Source organism: Ornithodoros turicata, chromosome 1 (assembly GCF_037126465.1).
Source record: "Ornithodoros turicata isolate Travis chromosome 1, ASM3712646v1, whole genome shotgun sequence".
Classification (NCBI taxonomy): Eukaryota; Metazoa; Arthropoda; class Arachnida; order Ixodida; family Argasidae; genus Ornithodoros; species Ornithodoros turicata.
In genome coordinates, this window is record NC_088201.1 from 160,715,104 (window position 1) to 160,732,645 (window position 17,542).

Sequence of the window (17,542 nt, forward strand, 5' to 3'; positions counted from 1 at the left end):
TCTCTCACCCTGTAGCTGTGCCGTAGCCTTCCGTCTTCTTTCACTTCCTTCGTCGTCAATCCTGGTCACGGCACCAGATTGTGGAAGACATGACAGCGATCAGGGATGATGACACGACGTTTATTCGCCGAGAGCATGAGAAGGAATGAACGAGCTGTGGTCGCGCGGTAGCGACCACGAATGGTGACGCGAGCGATGATGTAATGAGCTCTCGTCTTCTTTGGGATATTCAACAATCCTAACTGACGTATTCTCCAACATGTAGGGAAATAATAGCCACACCATATCAAAACGAGAAACGATCAACACATTTAATCAAAGAAGATATTCTTAATCAGTAAGATTATAAACAAAATTATAAGTTGTGTTATAAAAAGTCTAATATTCCTATACGTGAGAACCATCAGTGCAATAGCAGGAAATTCTGATACTTGTATGTAATTAACTGTGAACAGCAGTGAGCCTGGAAGGCTATGGGACACGAACACAAGAGGAAATAAAATCTATACCACTACAAAGAAGACATTCCTAATCAAAACAACATAGCAATCTATCATTCAGAAAATCAGAAGAAAAAATCAAACTCATCAGAAAATAGACATGTTAAAAATGAACTTCACCACATAGCACACTCCTAGCCAACAAACACAACTAATGATATCTGCCCTGATTTGTTGAAGACGGGTGCCAATAGATGTATGGAACACCATGGAACACGAACGACAAAGAATGACACGAACACAAAAGGAAATAAAATCTATACCACTACAAAGAAGATATTCCTAATCAAAACAACAGAGTAATCTACCATTCAGAAAATCAGAAGAAAAATCAAACTCACCAGAAAATAGACATGTTAAAAATGAACTTCACCACATAGCACGCTCCTAGCCAACAACCAGATCTGATGATATCTGCCCTTATTTGTTGAAGACGGGAGGCGTACGCCTGTTTTGTGACAGTTATGAACATTTTCGAGCGCAATAGGGAAGATATGTGAGTGAACGGGTGATCATCATTCCACATCGTTTTTTTTCTTGCCTTCTGGGATTTTTTTCCCGGAACTGTCGGAACTTTCTCCCGTTGTTTCAGAACTGTTGTCGACGTCTTAAATGTAACTTGCAACTGTGTGAAGTTTAGGGATGTCACGCGGTACGTACAGTACGTACAGTACTAGGGATCTTTGATCGCGATCTGCCAGAGAAGCTGCAGCTGCTCCATACCTTAACTTCTACAAAGCGTTGATCACGTACCGTCAGCAAGCTCACCACAGTCTGGTTCCCGAAAAAGGTGGCAATACCGACCGCTTTACTCAACACGGAATCAGTAATAAGTCAACATCGGAAGAAACATTGACAAATGAACTCAGCGAATTCCCAGGAATCTTAAAGCAAGTCACGCGGTTGCTTGCGCCAGGGATACAAAACGGAGACAACAGTGTGCAGCGGAAACTGTCATCCGGTCACCCGGAACCCCAAAATGAATATTTTGTATTGCAGTGCAAATCATCCTTAACACTTCACGCAGCGTAGATGCCGCTGGTGTAGCCTATGATGTGGTTTGTAAGTCAATATACAGGGTGTTTCACAAAAATCCCCCGGATGAATAATTCGAAAACGGCGCCACCTATCGGGAAACTTTTTTTTCTGTTAGCCTTGATGCGTCAGCCACAATCCTGCCGCTAAGTTTCTCATTTGCATGCGCTGGTTAATTAGATAAACATCCTGACTTTTTGTTTTACTACGCCGGGCTTTGGTACCTGTGACGTAGCAATGGTCACCCTGAGACAGTGCTAAACCACTAAAAAATAGCTTCGACTTTTAGTGATTTTTTCAAGTAATTAACTGGTTTCGGTTTACAAATTTTGTGCGGGGAGCAGTGCAGGAATGCGCTGTTTCGCTCAACTATCCTGCCCTGAAATTGGTGTCCATCCGCTTGCACTGGTGGCGGGAGAGCCTCATGATAAGGAACAGCCGCGCGCGAGGGTTTGATATGGCTTCTTGTTTACTACTAAATTCGAAAACAGGATTGCGGTCATGTCATTCGATGAGCCAGATAGTGCGCCTTCGTATACAGGGTGTTTCAAAAAACGTGTCATTCGGACTTTATAAAAAAACGGGGCGACGGAAAAATACGGGGTAAACGGTATTTGTGTGGCAACTGAATTTGCCATCTTTCAAAAATATTTTCGTTTGATTTTATTTAAAAGAAATTAATTTTTTTAATTGAACTCCAGGATTTCCCAAGTCAACCTACGTTTTTTTTTTTTACAGAATTAGAGAGCCCGTAGCGAACTTCGTCAGATCCACGAAGAAATTCGCTCGATATTGCAAATAGAACTGCCAAAAAAAAGTACCGAAATTGAGGCTTCAGAGTTTCGGCTATTCAACGGCTCACAAAATCAGTCGCAAAGACGCGCGGACAGCCTGACATGCTCCTGCCCCCACGAAGCTAGTACAATTTATCGCCGAACCGGCGTGCAGCACAAGACGGGCCGATAACAAGGCGGATGACATTGCACCATACCTTGATAAGCGGCAAACAAAAATGATTCCGCCTCTTTTTCCCGCCCAAGCAGCAAAATGCACTGAAAGTCGAGTGCAATAGGGGTGGACGGGTAGATGAAAGGCCTTGAACAGATTCATGAAACTAGAGAACATTGATAAGACACATACCGTCCACCCCTAATGCACTCAACTTCCAGTACATTGTGCTGCTTGGGCGCCCTCTTGTTTTTCGACCTTCTATCTTTCATGGGGGCAGGAGCATGTGCTGCGCTCTGCGCATCTCTGCTACTGATTTGGTGCGCCGTTGAATACGCGAAACGTTGAAGCCTCAATTTCGGGAATTTTTTTTTTTTTTGCAGTTCCATTTGTAATATCGAGCGGGCTTCTTGGTGGATCTGACTAAGTTCGCTACGGGCTCTCAAATTCTGTAAAAAAAACGTGAGGTTGACATGGGAAATTTTGGAGTTCAATTCAAGTAATTCAATTTATTTTAACTAAAATCAAATGAAAATATTTTTGCAAGACGGCAAGTTCAGTTGCCACACAAGTGCTGTTTACCCCGTATTTTTCAGTCGCCCCGTTTTTTTATAAAGTCCGAATGACACGTTTTTTAAACACCCTGTATATAGATATATAGATAGTTGTAATAAATGGGAAACAGAAGACGAAAGTAGGGGAAGTAACTTGATAGCACTTGACAACCGCCAGGTGGCGGGAATTTCCCCCAACCGACCATGACGTCATTCTCAAACCCCAATGTCAGCCTCGTGGCCACATTTAGCTATTTCGTCCCGAAGAAGGCGGAGCTTCCGCCGTAACGTAGACATCCTCCCTAACTTTAATCATTTTCAAGTTTTAATAAACCCTTTTTGTTACTTCCCCTACTCTCTTCTTCTGTCTCCCATTTATTTCAACTATAATTACGTAGCCGTCCGACCCAAGTCCAACTTTTCAAGATATATACAAGGTGTCTCAGTTAAATTCCCGGGCTAAATAATTCGCGAACGGGTGCACCAATCGAAGAACTTTCTTTTTACAAGTATCTGTCCGATACTACCTACAAGTTGCGCACCGTGTGATTGAGTGTGAGGCGCTCATTATTTAAATAAAAATTCAAATGAGTTTCGTGAAAAACATAGCTTCTAAATCAGAGCGCCGTCAACATTAAAATGTGTACTACCCCTTTTAGAACCTTCAGTGGACACCTTTTCGATAAAAATCTGCCACCGAAGCGGGTCATTTGTTGCCGTAATTAATTGGTTTCGGTTTACATGTTTTTATCGCGGCTGGTCACAGTGAAGCGCACAAGGACGCTCTTCCACTCCCGTATCCACCAATGAATTACGTGTTCTTGAGCTTACTTCGCAACGGGGAGTGCCGAAGAGAAAGTAACAGCGTCATACAGGCTTCGCCAGTCCCACACCCCGCGTATCTGACTGATGAGCACCCTTTCTCTGTTATGATCGCGCGGACGAAACACAGTTTATCGCATAGTGCCTTGATATCACATGCTTTCCACTAGCAGCCACTGGTCCAGACTTTTTGTTCAGCACTCCCCGTTGCGAAGTAAGCTCAAGAACACGAAATTCATTGGTGGTTAAGGGAGTGGAAGAGCGTCCTTTTGCGCTTTACCGCGACCAGCCGCGACCAAAATATGTAAACCGAAACCAATTAATTACGGCAACAAATGACCCACTTCGGTGGCAGATTTTTATCGAAAAGGTGTCCACTGAAGGTCCCAAAAGGGGCAGTACACATTTTAATGCCGACGGCGCCCTGATTTAGAAGTTATGTTTTTCACGAAACTCATTTGAATTTTTATTTAAATAATGAGCGCCTCCCAATCATTCACAAGGTGGGCAACTTGTAGGTAGTATCGGACAGATACTTGTAAAAGAGAAAGTTCTCCGATTGGTGCACCCGTTCGCGAATTATTTAGCCCGGGGATTTAACTGAGACACCCTGTATATATATATATATATATATACACGGTGTCCCAGAAAACGTGTCATTGAATTATAATAAAAAACTACAGCACCTAGAGTCACGTGGTCAACGGCATTTGTTCTTACAGGGTTTTTGCCACCACCTCATGTGAATGTCGTGTAACGTAAGTTTAATTATGTAAATTTTTGCGAGCTTAAGTCGGAAATTTGCCTAGTAAAGGTCACTTTTTTACCCCACCAATGTGAAGAGCGTGTTTACTCGATAGCTGTTGACAGATGTTTAGATGTTGATAGATGTTTACTCGTAAATTAGCGAGCTAATTTAATCAAATTAATGATAATTGACACGGATATTCAGGAGCTATCCCATCGGAAAAAATAGCCGAACATCATGCTCTACGGAGGTCGCACAGAATAGCGCACGATGAATTTTTCAGCGCAATTATTGTCAGTCCGACCAAAGTAGGTTGGAAACCCAGCCCACCCCGGCATGCAGAAGAGATCACGTCCGACTTTCGCTGGGATAATGCTTTCCCTCTCCCAATTTTAGGAACTGTTACTTTTTGTACTATCACTCTGTGGGCTGGCTTCGGAGCCTCCTTTCGACGGACTGCGAGCGATTGCGCTCAAAAAGACATCGCGCGTAATTGTCCGGTGCTCCGAAAAGCATGATATTCGACTATTTTTTCCGATGGGATAGCTTGTGAATATCACTGTCAATTGTCATGAATTTGAGTGAATTCGGCACGCTCTTCATATTGGTGGGGTAAAAAAGTGACCTTCCCTTGGCAAATTTCTGAGTAGGTTTCTGAAATAGGTTGAGGCAAAAAGATTATCAAACGGTCACGAAGTTTTACAGAAGTTGCAAAAAAAAGACGCGGAAACAGATTTCAGGGAAGTTACAAACACTACTTTATTACATAGGGAGACGTTAAAAAGTAAAATGGGCAAGGGTTCGACGTTTCGACAGTGGCACTGTCTTCGTCAGGACAAAAGATGCGTAGGTGGTTACACTTTACTTAAATAGGTTTGGTACTGTGACGTCATAATCGGTACGGGCACGCCACAGCCGTTTGTCAGGGAGTCAGATTCGGGAATATTCCAGAAGGTCAGGTCCGGGTGGTGATGTCATTCGCCTTTGGTTACTCTACCTTTAGGGAAAATTCCTGGGCAGGGTGAGCGCTGCTTCAAACTTTGCTGAAAAGAAAAAAAAAAGAAAAAAATGAAAAGGAAGAGAGTGTAGCTCATGTAGGCGGCCAGATTTCTTACCGTTGAAAGTGCTCGGAGATCTTCGTTAATGGTTGACTGGAATTTGTAAATGAGATAAGATTCGCGTTGTTCCCTGCACCGATGTGAGCTAAAATTTGACTGGAGAATGAAAAGTGACACATTATTTAGTGAATGACCTGGTTCTTTGAAATGGCGAGAGACCGGGAGGTTTGGCTTTTTTGTAACGTCAGACCGGTGGTTGTTGAACCTGATCCGAAGTGATGTTTTAGTCTGGCCTACGTATTGTGCTTGGCACATGTTGCACTGAATCACATAAATGATGTTAGGTGAATTACAGTCGAAGTCACTATTAAGTTTGACAAAAAAACTGGGATTAGTGCTTTTATGTACTTGGATGCTTTGCATTAATTTACATATTTGACACCTGCGACCATCACACGTGTGGCAGCCATTTCCTGGATGCGCTGCTTGGCTAAACTTAAAACTAACTACAGGTTGTCCCGCTCATTTTAATCCATTGGTCACTGAATTTAATCCAAGCGCTACCCAATATAATCCAGTGGTGAACCACATTAATTCAGACACCAACCAATTTAATTCAAGCGCTACCCAATTTAATCCAAGCAACACGTGTAAATGTATTCAGTGTGTATTCAGTCATGCCATGACTGAGACTTTCATGATTTCGCCAATGTATCATGACTGGTTCAACAACCCATGAATTTTGCGTGTCATGCGGTGTTTTATGACTGCTTTATGTCATTATGACACTTCATGACTATTATGATATGCGCCACGAATCAATTTTATGGGACTACCGCTGCTGCAAACAGTGTCATGCAGTGTCTTATGACTACCGACGGTCATTAAGACATTCCATGACTATTTTCATATGTGCATTGAACCAATTTGGGACTACTGCTGATTCAAACAGTGTCATATAGCGTTATATAACTACCGACGACCATTCTGACATTCTATGACTATTTTCATGTTTTGTGCCATGAATCCATTTTATGGGACTACCGCTGCTTCAGACAGGGTCATGCAGTGGTTTGTGACTACCGACGGTCAATATGACATTTCATGACTATTTTCATGATATGCGCCATGAATCGATTTTATGGGACTACCGCTGCTTTAAACAGTGTCATGCAGTTCTTTATGACCACCGACGGTCATTATGAGATTCCATTACTATTTTCATGACATGTGCCATGAATCAATCTTACGGGACTACTGCTCCAAACAGTGTCATACAGTGTTTTATGAGTACCAAGAATCATTACGCCATTTCATGACTATTTTCATGGTATCTGCCATGAATCAATTTTATGGGGCTACCGCTGCTTCGAACAGTGTCATACAGTGTTTTATGACCTGCCGACGGTCATTATGACATTCCATTACTATTTCCATGATATGTTCTATAAATCATTTTTATGGGACTTCGGGTGTTTCAAACAGTGTAGTGTAGTGTTTTATGACTACCGATGGTCATTATGACATTCCGTGACTATTTTCATGATACGTGCCTTGAATTAATTTGATGGGACTACCGCTGGTCAATACGACATTCCGCGACTGTTTTCATGATATGTGCCATGAATGAATTTTATGGGTCTACCGGCGTTCCATACAGTGTCATACAGTGTTTTATGGCTACCGGCGGTCATTATGACGTTCAGTGACTATTTTCATGATATGTGCTATGAATCAATTTTATGGGACTACCGGTGTTTCAAACAGTGTCATATAGTGTTTTATAACTACGCACGGTCATTATGACATTCCGCGACGATTTTCATGGTATACGCCACGAATCCATTTTATGGGACTACCGCTTCTTCAAACAGTGTCATGCAGTGTTTTATGACTACCGACGGGCATTACGACATTCCATGACTATTTCATGGTATGTGTCTTGAATCCATTTTATGTGACTACAGCCGCTTCAAAGAGTGTCGTGCAGCGTTTTATACTACCGACGGTCATTACGACATTCTATGATTATTTTCGTGTTATGTTCCACGAATCATTTTTGTGGGACTAGGAGTGTTTCAGACAGTGTCCTGCAGTGTTTTATGACTAGCGATGGTCATTATGACACTTCGTGACTATTTTCATGTATGTGCCATGAATCAATTTGATGGGACTACCACTGTTTCAAACAATGCCATAGAGTGTGTCATGTCTACTGGCTGTCATTATGACATTTCATTAGTATTTTCGTGATACGTGCCATGAATCAATTTTATGGGACTAGCGCTGCTTTAAAGTGCCACTCCGGATTCGAAAAACATCGTTTATTTTATTTAGTCCACGAAAAGAAGGTGACACAAGGACTTTATACGGGAAATTTCAATCCTATTTCCGAACAGTGTGCATTTCTGTCAATTTTTGAAGGTATGCTGATCCTGCTCGAGTTTCGAGGACGTCGGGAGCGGGTGACGTAACTAAAAGCCCGCAAATTGCGATGATGACATGTTCTAGAGAGGGCACTCTGACGCTGACTGAAAAAGGCGAAAATAGGAGAGATGTCTTCCCCCTCCTTGTGTTTTCTCGAAGGTAGCAGAATATGTCATGTGCGGCTCCGCTTACGGAGCGCAAAAAGCGAGCCCCACGGAACACGCCAAGGGCAACAACGTTGCCAGATGACAGCCGGGTGCCCCATCGGAGCCTAACATGATGTCACAGTTCTCAAAGATACAAATTGCTTTTCTCTGGATTTCGCGTCACGTAGAGCAAATATATTTTGCAGGAATGTAAAGTGAGAGAAGTATATTTCAGCAACATAACTTTGGTGGGATTCTGAAGACACGAGATTTAGTCCGCAGTGGCAATTGAAACAACGCCATAGTGTTTTCTGTACTAATGGTCTTTAATACATTCCATGACTATTTTCTAGATATGAGTCATAACTCGGCTTCATTCAACTATCGTTGCTTCATACAGTGTCACAAGTGTTTTAGAGACTACAGACGGCCATTAGGACATTACATGATAATTTCCATTATAGGTGGCATGAACCGACATTATTTCGCTTCATTTCATTTCCTTAAAAACCCTCTACGCAAAAGCGTTACATAAGGGGAGAAAAGCTACACAAAATAGAAATTTTTAGACAAGTTTGACTGTTACGATCGAAAGAACATTTTCTCGCAGGCTATCTGAAAGCTACAAAGACCTGGCAGTGCGACAACATCTGCTGGCAAGTCGTTCTAATCGCTAATACCCAGCCGCAGTGTGGAGTACTTATGTGTGTATGTAACTTAGTTTTGATTCTAGCTTGTAAGGATGTTCTACACGACGTGAGGAAAAATGAGCAGGGGTAACATAAGAACCAGAATGATATAATTTATGTATAAGAACAAGCCCAGCTATTTTACGTCTCACTGCCAATAACGGAATTTTGTAACACCTCTTAATCTCGGACATACTTGCTGTGCGATCACGTATATTAAAAATGAACCTCTGGCATTGTTCTGAACAAACTCTAGCCTATCACACAAATATCTCTGAGGACTCCACACCGGCTGCATATTCCAATTTTTACGGAACCAACATGTTCTGGGACTACAGCGGCTTCACACGGTGTCCTATAGTGTTTTATGATTGGTGACGCTCATTATAACCCTTCATGATATTTACATGATATCTACCATGACCGACTCGATGTACCTCAGCTGCTTCACATCGTGTTATACAGTGTTTTATGACTATGAATACCTTAGTGACCATAGGTATTCATAAAACTGCATGACACTGCGTGAAGCAGCGGTATCTGCATAAATTTCGAGTCATGACCCGTGTCATGAAAATAGTAATGAAATATCATAATGACCGTCGGCCGTCACAAACCACTGGATGACCCTGTGTGAAGCAGCGGTAGTCTCACAAAATCGATTCATGGCACATATCACTAAAACAGTCATTGAACGTCATAATGAGCGCCAGTAGTCATAAAACACTGTATGACACTGCTTGAAACAGCGGCAGTCCCATAAAATTGATTAATGGCACACATCTGAAAATAGTCACGCAATGTCGTAAAACACTGCATGCCACTTTATGAAACAGCGGTAGTCCCATAAAATTGATTCATGGCATATACCATGAAAATAGTCTGGAAATGTCATAATGACTGTCGGTAGTCATAAAACAATGCATGACACTGTTTGAAGCAGCGGTAGTCCCGTAAGATTGATTTATGGCACATATCATGAAAATAGTCATAGAATGTCATAATGACCGTCGGCAATCATAAAACACTGTATGACAGTAGCATGAAGCAGAGGTAGTCCCTTAAAATCGATTCATGGCGCATATCCCGAAAATAGACACGAGTAGTCATATTGAACATCGGTAGTCATAAAACACTACATTGCACTGTTTGAAACATCCGAAGTCCCATAAAAACAATTCATGGAACATATCATGAAAATAGTCACAAAATGTCAAAATGACCATCTGTAGTCATAAAACATTACATGACACTGTTTGAAACACCAGTAGTCGCCTAAACATGATTCATGGAACATATCCTGAAAATAGTGATGGAAGGGCATAATAACCGTTGGCGGTCATAAAACACTGTATGACACTGTTTGAAACAGCGGTAGTCCCATAAAGTTGATTCATGGCACACATCATGAAAACAGTCACGAAATGTCGTAAAACAGTGCATGCCACTGTGTGAAACAGCGGTAGTCCCATAAAATTGATTCATAGCATATGTCATGAAAATAGTCGCAAAATGTCATGACTATTGGTAGTCATAACACACTAGATGACACTGTTTGAAACACCAGTAGTCCCATTAAAATGATTCATGGCACATATCATGAAAATAGTCATGGGATGTCATAATGACCGTCGGCAGTCATAAAACACTGTATGACACCGTTTGAAGCAGCGGTAGTGCCATAAAATCGGTTCATGGCAATATCATGAAAATACACGACATAAACACGACAATGATGGGACAGTTAGGCACCGGAGGGAGTCTAACCCTCGATCTCCTGTTTACTAGACAGGCGCTTTAACAACCTTAGCCACGGTGCCGTGGAAGGCAAAATACAATGCGATGTCGCGGAGCTAACGATCCCTAGAAGGGCGCGAACAAGAGAGTCTACCAAAACTGTAACATAAATACGACAATGATGGGACAAGTTAGGCACCGGAGGGAGTCGAACACTCGATCTCCTGTTTACTAACCAGGCGTTTTAACCAGCTAAGCCACGGCGACATGAAAGGCAACATCCAGTGCGACGTCACGGAGCTAACGACCCCTAGCAGGGTGTGAACAAGAGAGACTACCAAAACTGCAACATAAACACGACAATGGTGGAACAGTTAGGCACCGGAGGGAGTCGAACCCTCGATCTCCTGTTTACTAGACAGAAGCTTTAACCACCTTAGCCACGGCGCCATGGAAGGCAAAGTACAATGCGATGTCGCGGAGTTAACGATCCCTAGCAGGGCGTGGACAAGAGAGTTCACCAAGACTGTAACGTACACACGGCAATGATGGGACGGTTATGCACCGGAGGGAGTCGAACCCTGGATCTCCTGTTTACAAGACAGGCGCTTTAGCCACCGAAGCCACGGCGCTTTTTTTAACCATTTTATTATCACAAAATTATGAAGGCATTAAAAGGTAGCATCTAAAAGAGGGCACTCCTTCTTGGAATGACACCACACCAGAAATCATGGAGCCAGTCAGGCACATGACCTCTACACTCTGCATACAATTTCATTTGTGTCAATTCATCTGCGAGATATACCATGGGTGGCTGCACAGGTTCTTCGTTTCTACAAGCGATTATGCACTTCCACAAGCAGAACATTGCTACAACGCACAAGGTGTCATATGGCGGTCCTTTCTTCTCTGGCAATGGCAGATACCGCATGGTGTGCGGGTTTAGCTGCAGTCGCTTTCCAATTGCGGTGCTCAAGTCATCCCACATGAACTGCGCTTCTGTACAATACAGGAAGACATGTACACACGATGAAAGAGCTGCATTTTAGTCCTTGAACACTGCAGCACTTGTAGCCAGTAAACGATTTTTGCCACCAAGAACACGTTGCACACACTGGCTCGCTGGAAAATCGACAGGTCCCTCACCTTCCAGATGTTTGCTTGAGCCCGTACTTTGCCATACAGTTCAGTCCAAATCCTGCTGGTGTTCCCAGACGCTTGCAGCGGTACGCCTAAGTATACGCTTGGTTTGCACTGCCACTTCATACCTTGATACACAGATGGCGTTGTCCCCCATCGTCCTGCCCAAATTCCAATTGACTTCTTTTTGTTGAGGCTAGCACCCGACAGTTCGCAAAAATCTTCTATTTCATCTATCACACGGTTAACACTTTCTTTGTCAGCGACTACGAAGGTTAAGTCGTCAGCGTACGCCAAAACTTTCACTTCACTGTTTCCTAGGTGGAACTCTCTAATATTCATGTTACTGATGACATTTCGGCACAGCGGTTCCACATATAAGTCAAACAACAGGGGTGACAATGGACATCCTTGTCGCACAGACGAGCGTAGAGGGATTTCACCTGTACACTGGTTATTTATAACGAGCTTTGTAGCCACTTCTGTATAACAGAGTCGAATGCGATGTGTAAATGACTTGCCAAAGTTCATGTCAAGAAGGACGAAAAAGAGAAATTCATGGCTCACCCTGTCGAAAGCCTTCGACATGTCAGCTTGCATCACAGCTGCCTGATCTCCTTCTCTCGCGCACACATCCAGCACAGTCCGCAGCACATGGATATTCCTCTGAATGCTTCTACCTTTCACGGCACATGTCCGATGCTCTCCGACAAGACTCACTATAACTTTCTGCAGTCTACCTACCAATACTTTCCCATAGAGTTTATAATCGACATTGCACAATGCGATTGGTCTGAAGTCAGTCACCCGAGGTGTAGACTCTTCAGGGATTTGCTTAGGTATAAGCACCGTATGCGAGTGTCTGAAGGACCGGGGAAGCAATCCCTGTCGTTCTGACTCTTCGTAGACTTGTAACAGCAGCGTTGCAATGGCGTCGGCGAACACCTGGTAGAATTCAGCCCCTAGACCGTCTGGTCCTGGCGTCTTGTTTCGGTCAAGGGACGAAATGGCTTCTCTTATTTCCTCAAGTTGTAATGTGCGATCCAGTATTTCCTGTTCTTCTTTGGACAGTCGTGGCAAGCCGAAGTTTATTTCATTTGCAGCCCTCATTACCGGTTTCCCCTCTTTCCCTATGAGGTCTTTGTAATATACTTCGAAGCACTTTCGGATCTCTGATTCATCCCTAACTATTTTGTCATGTATGATCTCCTGTATTGCTTTTCTTTTCCATGCTCTACTTCATGACGAAATTGTCTTTTGCTAGGCACCTCATCCGCCAGGTATTGCTGAGATCTGGATCTAACCTTTGCACCTTCGTACTTTGAATGGTTGATTAGTTCAAGCTCGTATTTGATATCTTCCATTTCCTTGTAGAACGCTCCCGGATTTTCATACTCCAACCTCACTACACTGTCAATTTTTTCTTCAAGTCCTCTTCACGCCATCTTTCGGCGTACGCCAACACGCTGCTCCTTTCTACAGCGAGGTACCGTACTCTTTGTTTAAATTCTTCCCACAGTGTAACCCTACTGTCCTTGCTTGAAGATAACCTCCTTATCTCCTTCTTCACATCCTCCAGAAATTTCTCGTCCTCTAACAGCGTCACATTTAACTTCCACGGGGCCCATCCATTCGTTTTTGCTTTAATAACTTTATCTTGTCCTAGGGTAACTTCCACCATACAATGGTCACTGAAGTATACGGGATGAACGTTGTACTGATGAACTTTCCTTTTGCTTGAAGCAGTGACATACACTCGGTCCAATCTGTCATGCGCATTTCCTTGAAAGTGCGTAAAGGTTTGTGTACCTATTCGTGCATAATCGAATGCATCTGTCATGCCACGGTTCGTTGTCAATGCTACTAATGCATCTTTACTCCTGTTAGGGGACTGCTTTGCGTTGATCCTGTCTTTATCTCTCAACGTACAGTTGAAGTCCCTAAGTAACAATATGTTATCGGCTCCTGTTGCATTGTCTTCCAGAGAATCGAACAACGCCATTCTTTCCTGCGCCTTGCTGGGAGCATACACACTGATAAAACGCCACAATTCGTTATCGATGAGCACATCAAGCCTCGCTACACTTCCTTGTTTGTCGACCACATGCTGCAACGGTGTCATATCGCATCTCTGCTTCAAACACAGTAAAGTTCCTGCTGAGTGGCCCACTGCATCCCAAGCAGCACAATGTACTGAAAGTCGAGTGCAATAGGGGTGGACGGTATGTGTCTTATAGATGTTCCTTAGTTTCACGAGTCTGTTCAAGGCCTTCCACCTACCCGTCCACCCCTATTGCACCCGGCTTGCAGTACATTTTGCTGCTTGGGATGGCTCACGACGACATCATACCGCTGGGCAAACAGCTTGTTTATTAGATCAGCAGTGGCCTCTTCTGTACTTATCTTTGTTTCCTGTACGGCAATAACATCAATTATCGGATGGCTTTCAAGATATCGTTTCAAGTGATATTGTTTTTTCCGAGAATTTATGCCTCTGACGTTTAAGGTGGCCACTGTGATTGATGTTACAGTCATGGTTTGGTGTATTTGACGCGTCTAAGTGAAAGTTTTCATTCCCAGCTTCTTTACTGCACGCAGTGGGCTTCCAGTCGTGTGATTCGTTGCCGTGGTGTTAAATAGTAGCAAAGGGGGCGTCATCGAGGTGCGACGCTCCGATTTCTTGAGGAGTCAAGCTCATTAAAGTCGTGGGGCTATTATGTTTCAGTCTTTTGGATGTGGGAGTGCACGTCCGCTTTTCCTTCCATTTTGTGGCAGACACCTCGTCAGCTCGATCGTTTCCACCAGGTCTTTTTTCTGTAGTCTGTTCACTTTCTTTGGCACAGTTGTCCCGCTCTTGCCTTACGCTGTCTTCTTCCATCTCATTCGATACGTTGACATTTAGAACGGGCTCTTTTCTTTCTTTGCTTTCCTCTGCAATGACTTCCATCGCCGTATCGCTGTCTATGTCGTCAGTGTAAAGTTCCCTCGCTGGCTCATCAGGCTGCTTAGCCCGCGACGCGTATGTAGACACGCATTCTTCTTCCAGATGTCCAAATCTTCGGCATATCTTGCACCATGGTGTATTGCACGATTTTCTGATATGGCCAGCCTGTTTACATCTCAAACAAAGTGGGGCACGCCCTTGTATGTCCAACAGTACTTGGCATCCCGTAATGAAGATCAGATGGGGCATGTCATCAACAGAAACCGTTTCTTTCAACAGCAAAGTTACCTCTCGTGTGGTAGTTTCAACACCTTCGAAACATGAAGTCTTCCACTTCTGTCGTTTCACTTCCTTCACTTTCCCATAGGCAGAAAACGCACGTATCACTGATTCGTCAGGTATATTTCTCGGTATCCAGTTTATTTTCACGGTCACCACTTTCACATTAAGGTCGATGATTTTGCACAACTTTCCTTTCACTTGCGCTTCTCTGAGCGCCAACAATTTTTCTTTCGCCGCACTATCATGGAAGCTGATAGTCCACACGAGGTTGTACTGGTAGGCTCCGAAGTTTGCCACGTCGTCCTTGTTGACCTTGTCCTCAAGTGCTTCCCCAAAATGATGCACGTTTTAAGGCCTTCCTCGGGGGTGCGCGTGAAGGAAGAGGGTGTTGTACGACATCTTTCCGGAGGGCACAGTTGGCATAATAAGACGATAATCCGTGCGACCGTTCGACGTCAATTGTTCACGGTCAACCCGGCTAGGCCTAGCCGTAGCGTCCGCCCACGAGGAGCTCACGTTACCTGCGTTCGTACGCTATCGCGGTCGGAAGCAGAATCCCTAAGCCACGGCGCCATGGAAGGCAAACTACAATGCGACGTCACGGAGTTAACGATCCCTAGCATGGCGTGAACAAGAGAGTCTACCAAAACTGCAACATAAACACGACAATAATGGGACAGTTAGGCACCGGAGAGGTTCGAACCCTGGATCTCCTGTTTACTAGACAGGCGCTTTAACCACCTAAGGAACGGCGCCATGGAAGGCAAAATACAATGAGATGTTGCGGAGCTAATGATCCCTAGCAGTGCGCGAACAAGAGTGTCTACGAAAACTGAAACATAAACACGACAACGATGGGACAGTTAGGCACCGGAGGGAGTCGAACCCTCGATCTCCTGTTTACTAGACAGGCGCTTTAACCACCTAAGCCACGGCGCCATGGAAGGCAAAATACAACGCGATTTCGCGGAGCTAACGATCCCTAGCAGGGCGTGAACAAGAGAGTCTACCGAAACTGCAACACAAACACGACAAAGATGGGACAGATAGGCGCCGGTGGGAGTCAAAACCTCGATCTCCTGTTTTCTACACAGGCCCTTTAACCGCCTAAGCCACGGCGCCATGGAAGGCAAACTACAATGTGATGTGGCGGAGCTAACGATCCCTAGAACGGCGTGAACAAGAGAGTCTACCAAAACTGCAACATAAACACGACAATGACGGGACAGTTAGGCACCGGAGGGAGTCGAACCCTCGATCTCCTGTTTACTAGACAGGCGCTTTAACCACCTTAGCCACGGCGCCGGGGAAGGCAAAATACAATGCGATGTCGCGGAGCTAACGATCCCTAGCAGGGCTTGAACAAGAGTGTCTACCGAAACTGCAACATAAACACGACAATGACGGAACAGCTAGGCACCGGAGGGAGTCGAACCCTCGATCTCCTGTTTACAAGACAGGAGCTTTAACCACCTTAGCCACGGCGCCATGGATGGCAAAGTACAATGTGAGGTCGCGGAGCTAACGATCCCTAGCAGGGCGTGAACAAGAGAGTCCCCCAAGACTGTAACGCACACACGACAATGATGGGACGGTTAGGCACCGGAGGGAGTCGAACCCTGGATCTCCTGTTTACTAGACAGGCGCTTTAGCCACCTAAGCCACGGCGCCATGGAAGGCAAAATACAATGAGATGTCGCGGAGCTAACGATCCCTAGCAGGGAGCGAACAAGAGAGTCTACCAAACTGTAACATGAACACGACAATGATGGGACAGTTGGGCACCGGAGGGAGTCGAACACTCGATCTCCTGTTTATTAACCAGGCGTTCTAACCAGCTAAGCAACGTCTTTTTTTTTATTGGCAACAAATGTTCGAAAACATATAGTTTCTCGTAACAGTTCGATAAAAAAGATAAAGAAAACAGGCCTACTTTGGCCCTGCTTTTCCACATAAGTTCATCGCAACACTCCACAATGTGGCGGGGTAGGGTGCTTCACTCCAAAATGCCAAAGCCTACGATCAGCACTGTGATATCATTGGGTACACCAGTTAGTGGGTGAGGGCCCTCATTCCCTAAGATGTGCTACACATATTGTATGCATCAAAGTTACATCACTACACATATTACGTGTTGCGCGCTATAGAATTTTCCAATCACTCTCGAGACGCTCTGTTTATCATCAGTAGCTTGCACACATTTCCAAATGTCTCTGGTTTGAGGTTTCTGACGATGTTGGCGAGCCTGATCCAGCGATGCTCATCCTTTAGCTTGTTGTGCCCAACTAGCGATGTCGTGCACAGTAACTTCTCTTTCAGGTACGTAACCGGTGGCGCCGCTCTTACGTCGCACTCGACTCGTGCTGTGCGTGCCTTCCACAACGCGTGTAGTCCTGTCACTGCGATCACACTGAGAAGTTCGGCGCTTGGGTCATTGGTGAACATAAGAAACTTGAGGTTTTCGTACGTGAAGTCCGCCGTAATCTCCAGCGACACACAGAGGTCAATCCAG

The 17,542-nt window shown here is 44.3% G+C and overlaps 5 non-coding genes across 5 annotated transcripts; all 5 read right to left on the reverse strand.

Moving 5' to 3' along the window:
- Window positions 1-11,040: 11,040 nt before the first annotated feature.
- Trnat-agu (transfer RNA threonine (anticodon AGU)) lies at window positions 11,041-11,114 on the reverse strand. The gene has a single exon. It is a non-coding gene; the product is annotated as a tRNA-Thr (tRNA).
- A 4,781-nt stretch (window positions 11,115-15,895) lies between these two features.
- Trnat-agu (transfer RNA threonine (anticodon AGU)) lies at window positions 15,896-15,969 on the reverse strand. Its single transcript has one exon. It is a non-coding gene; the product is annotated as a tRNA-Thr (tRNA).
- Window positions 15,970-16,261: 292 nt separating this feature from the next.
- Trnat-agu (transfer RNA threonine (anticodon AGU)) lies at window positions 16,262-16,335 on the reverse strand. The gene has a single exon. It is a non-coding gene; the product is annotated as a tRNA-Thr (tRNA).
- Window positions 16,336-16,444: 109 nt separating this feature from the next.
- Window positions 16,445-16,518, reverse strand: Trnat-ugu (transfer RNA threonine (anticodon UGU)). Its single transcript has one exon. It is a non-coding gene; the product is annotated as a tRNA-Thr (tRNA).
- Window positions 16,519-16,627: 109 nt separating this feature from the next.
- On the reverse strand, window positions 16,628-16,701 carry Trnat-agu (transfer RNA threonine (anticodon AGU)). The gene has a single exon. It is a non-coding gene; the product is annotated as a tRNA-Thr (tRNA).
- Between the last annotated feature and the right edge of the window lie 841 nt (window positions 16,702-17,542).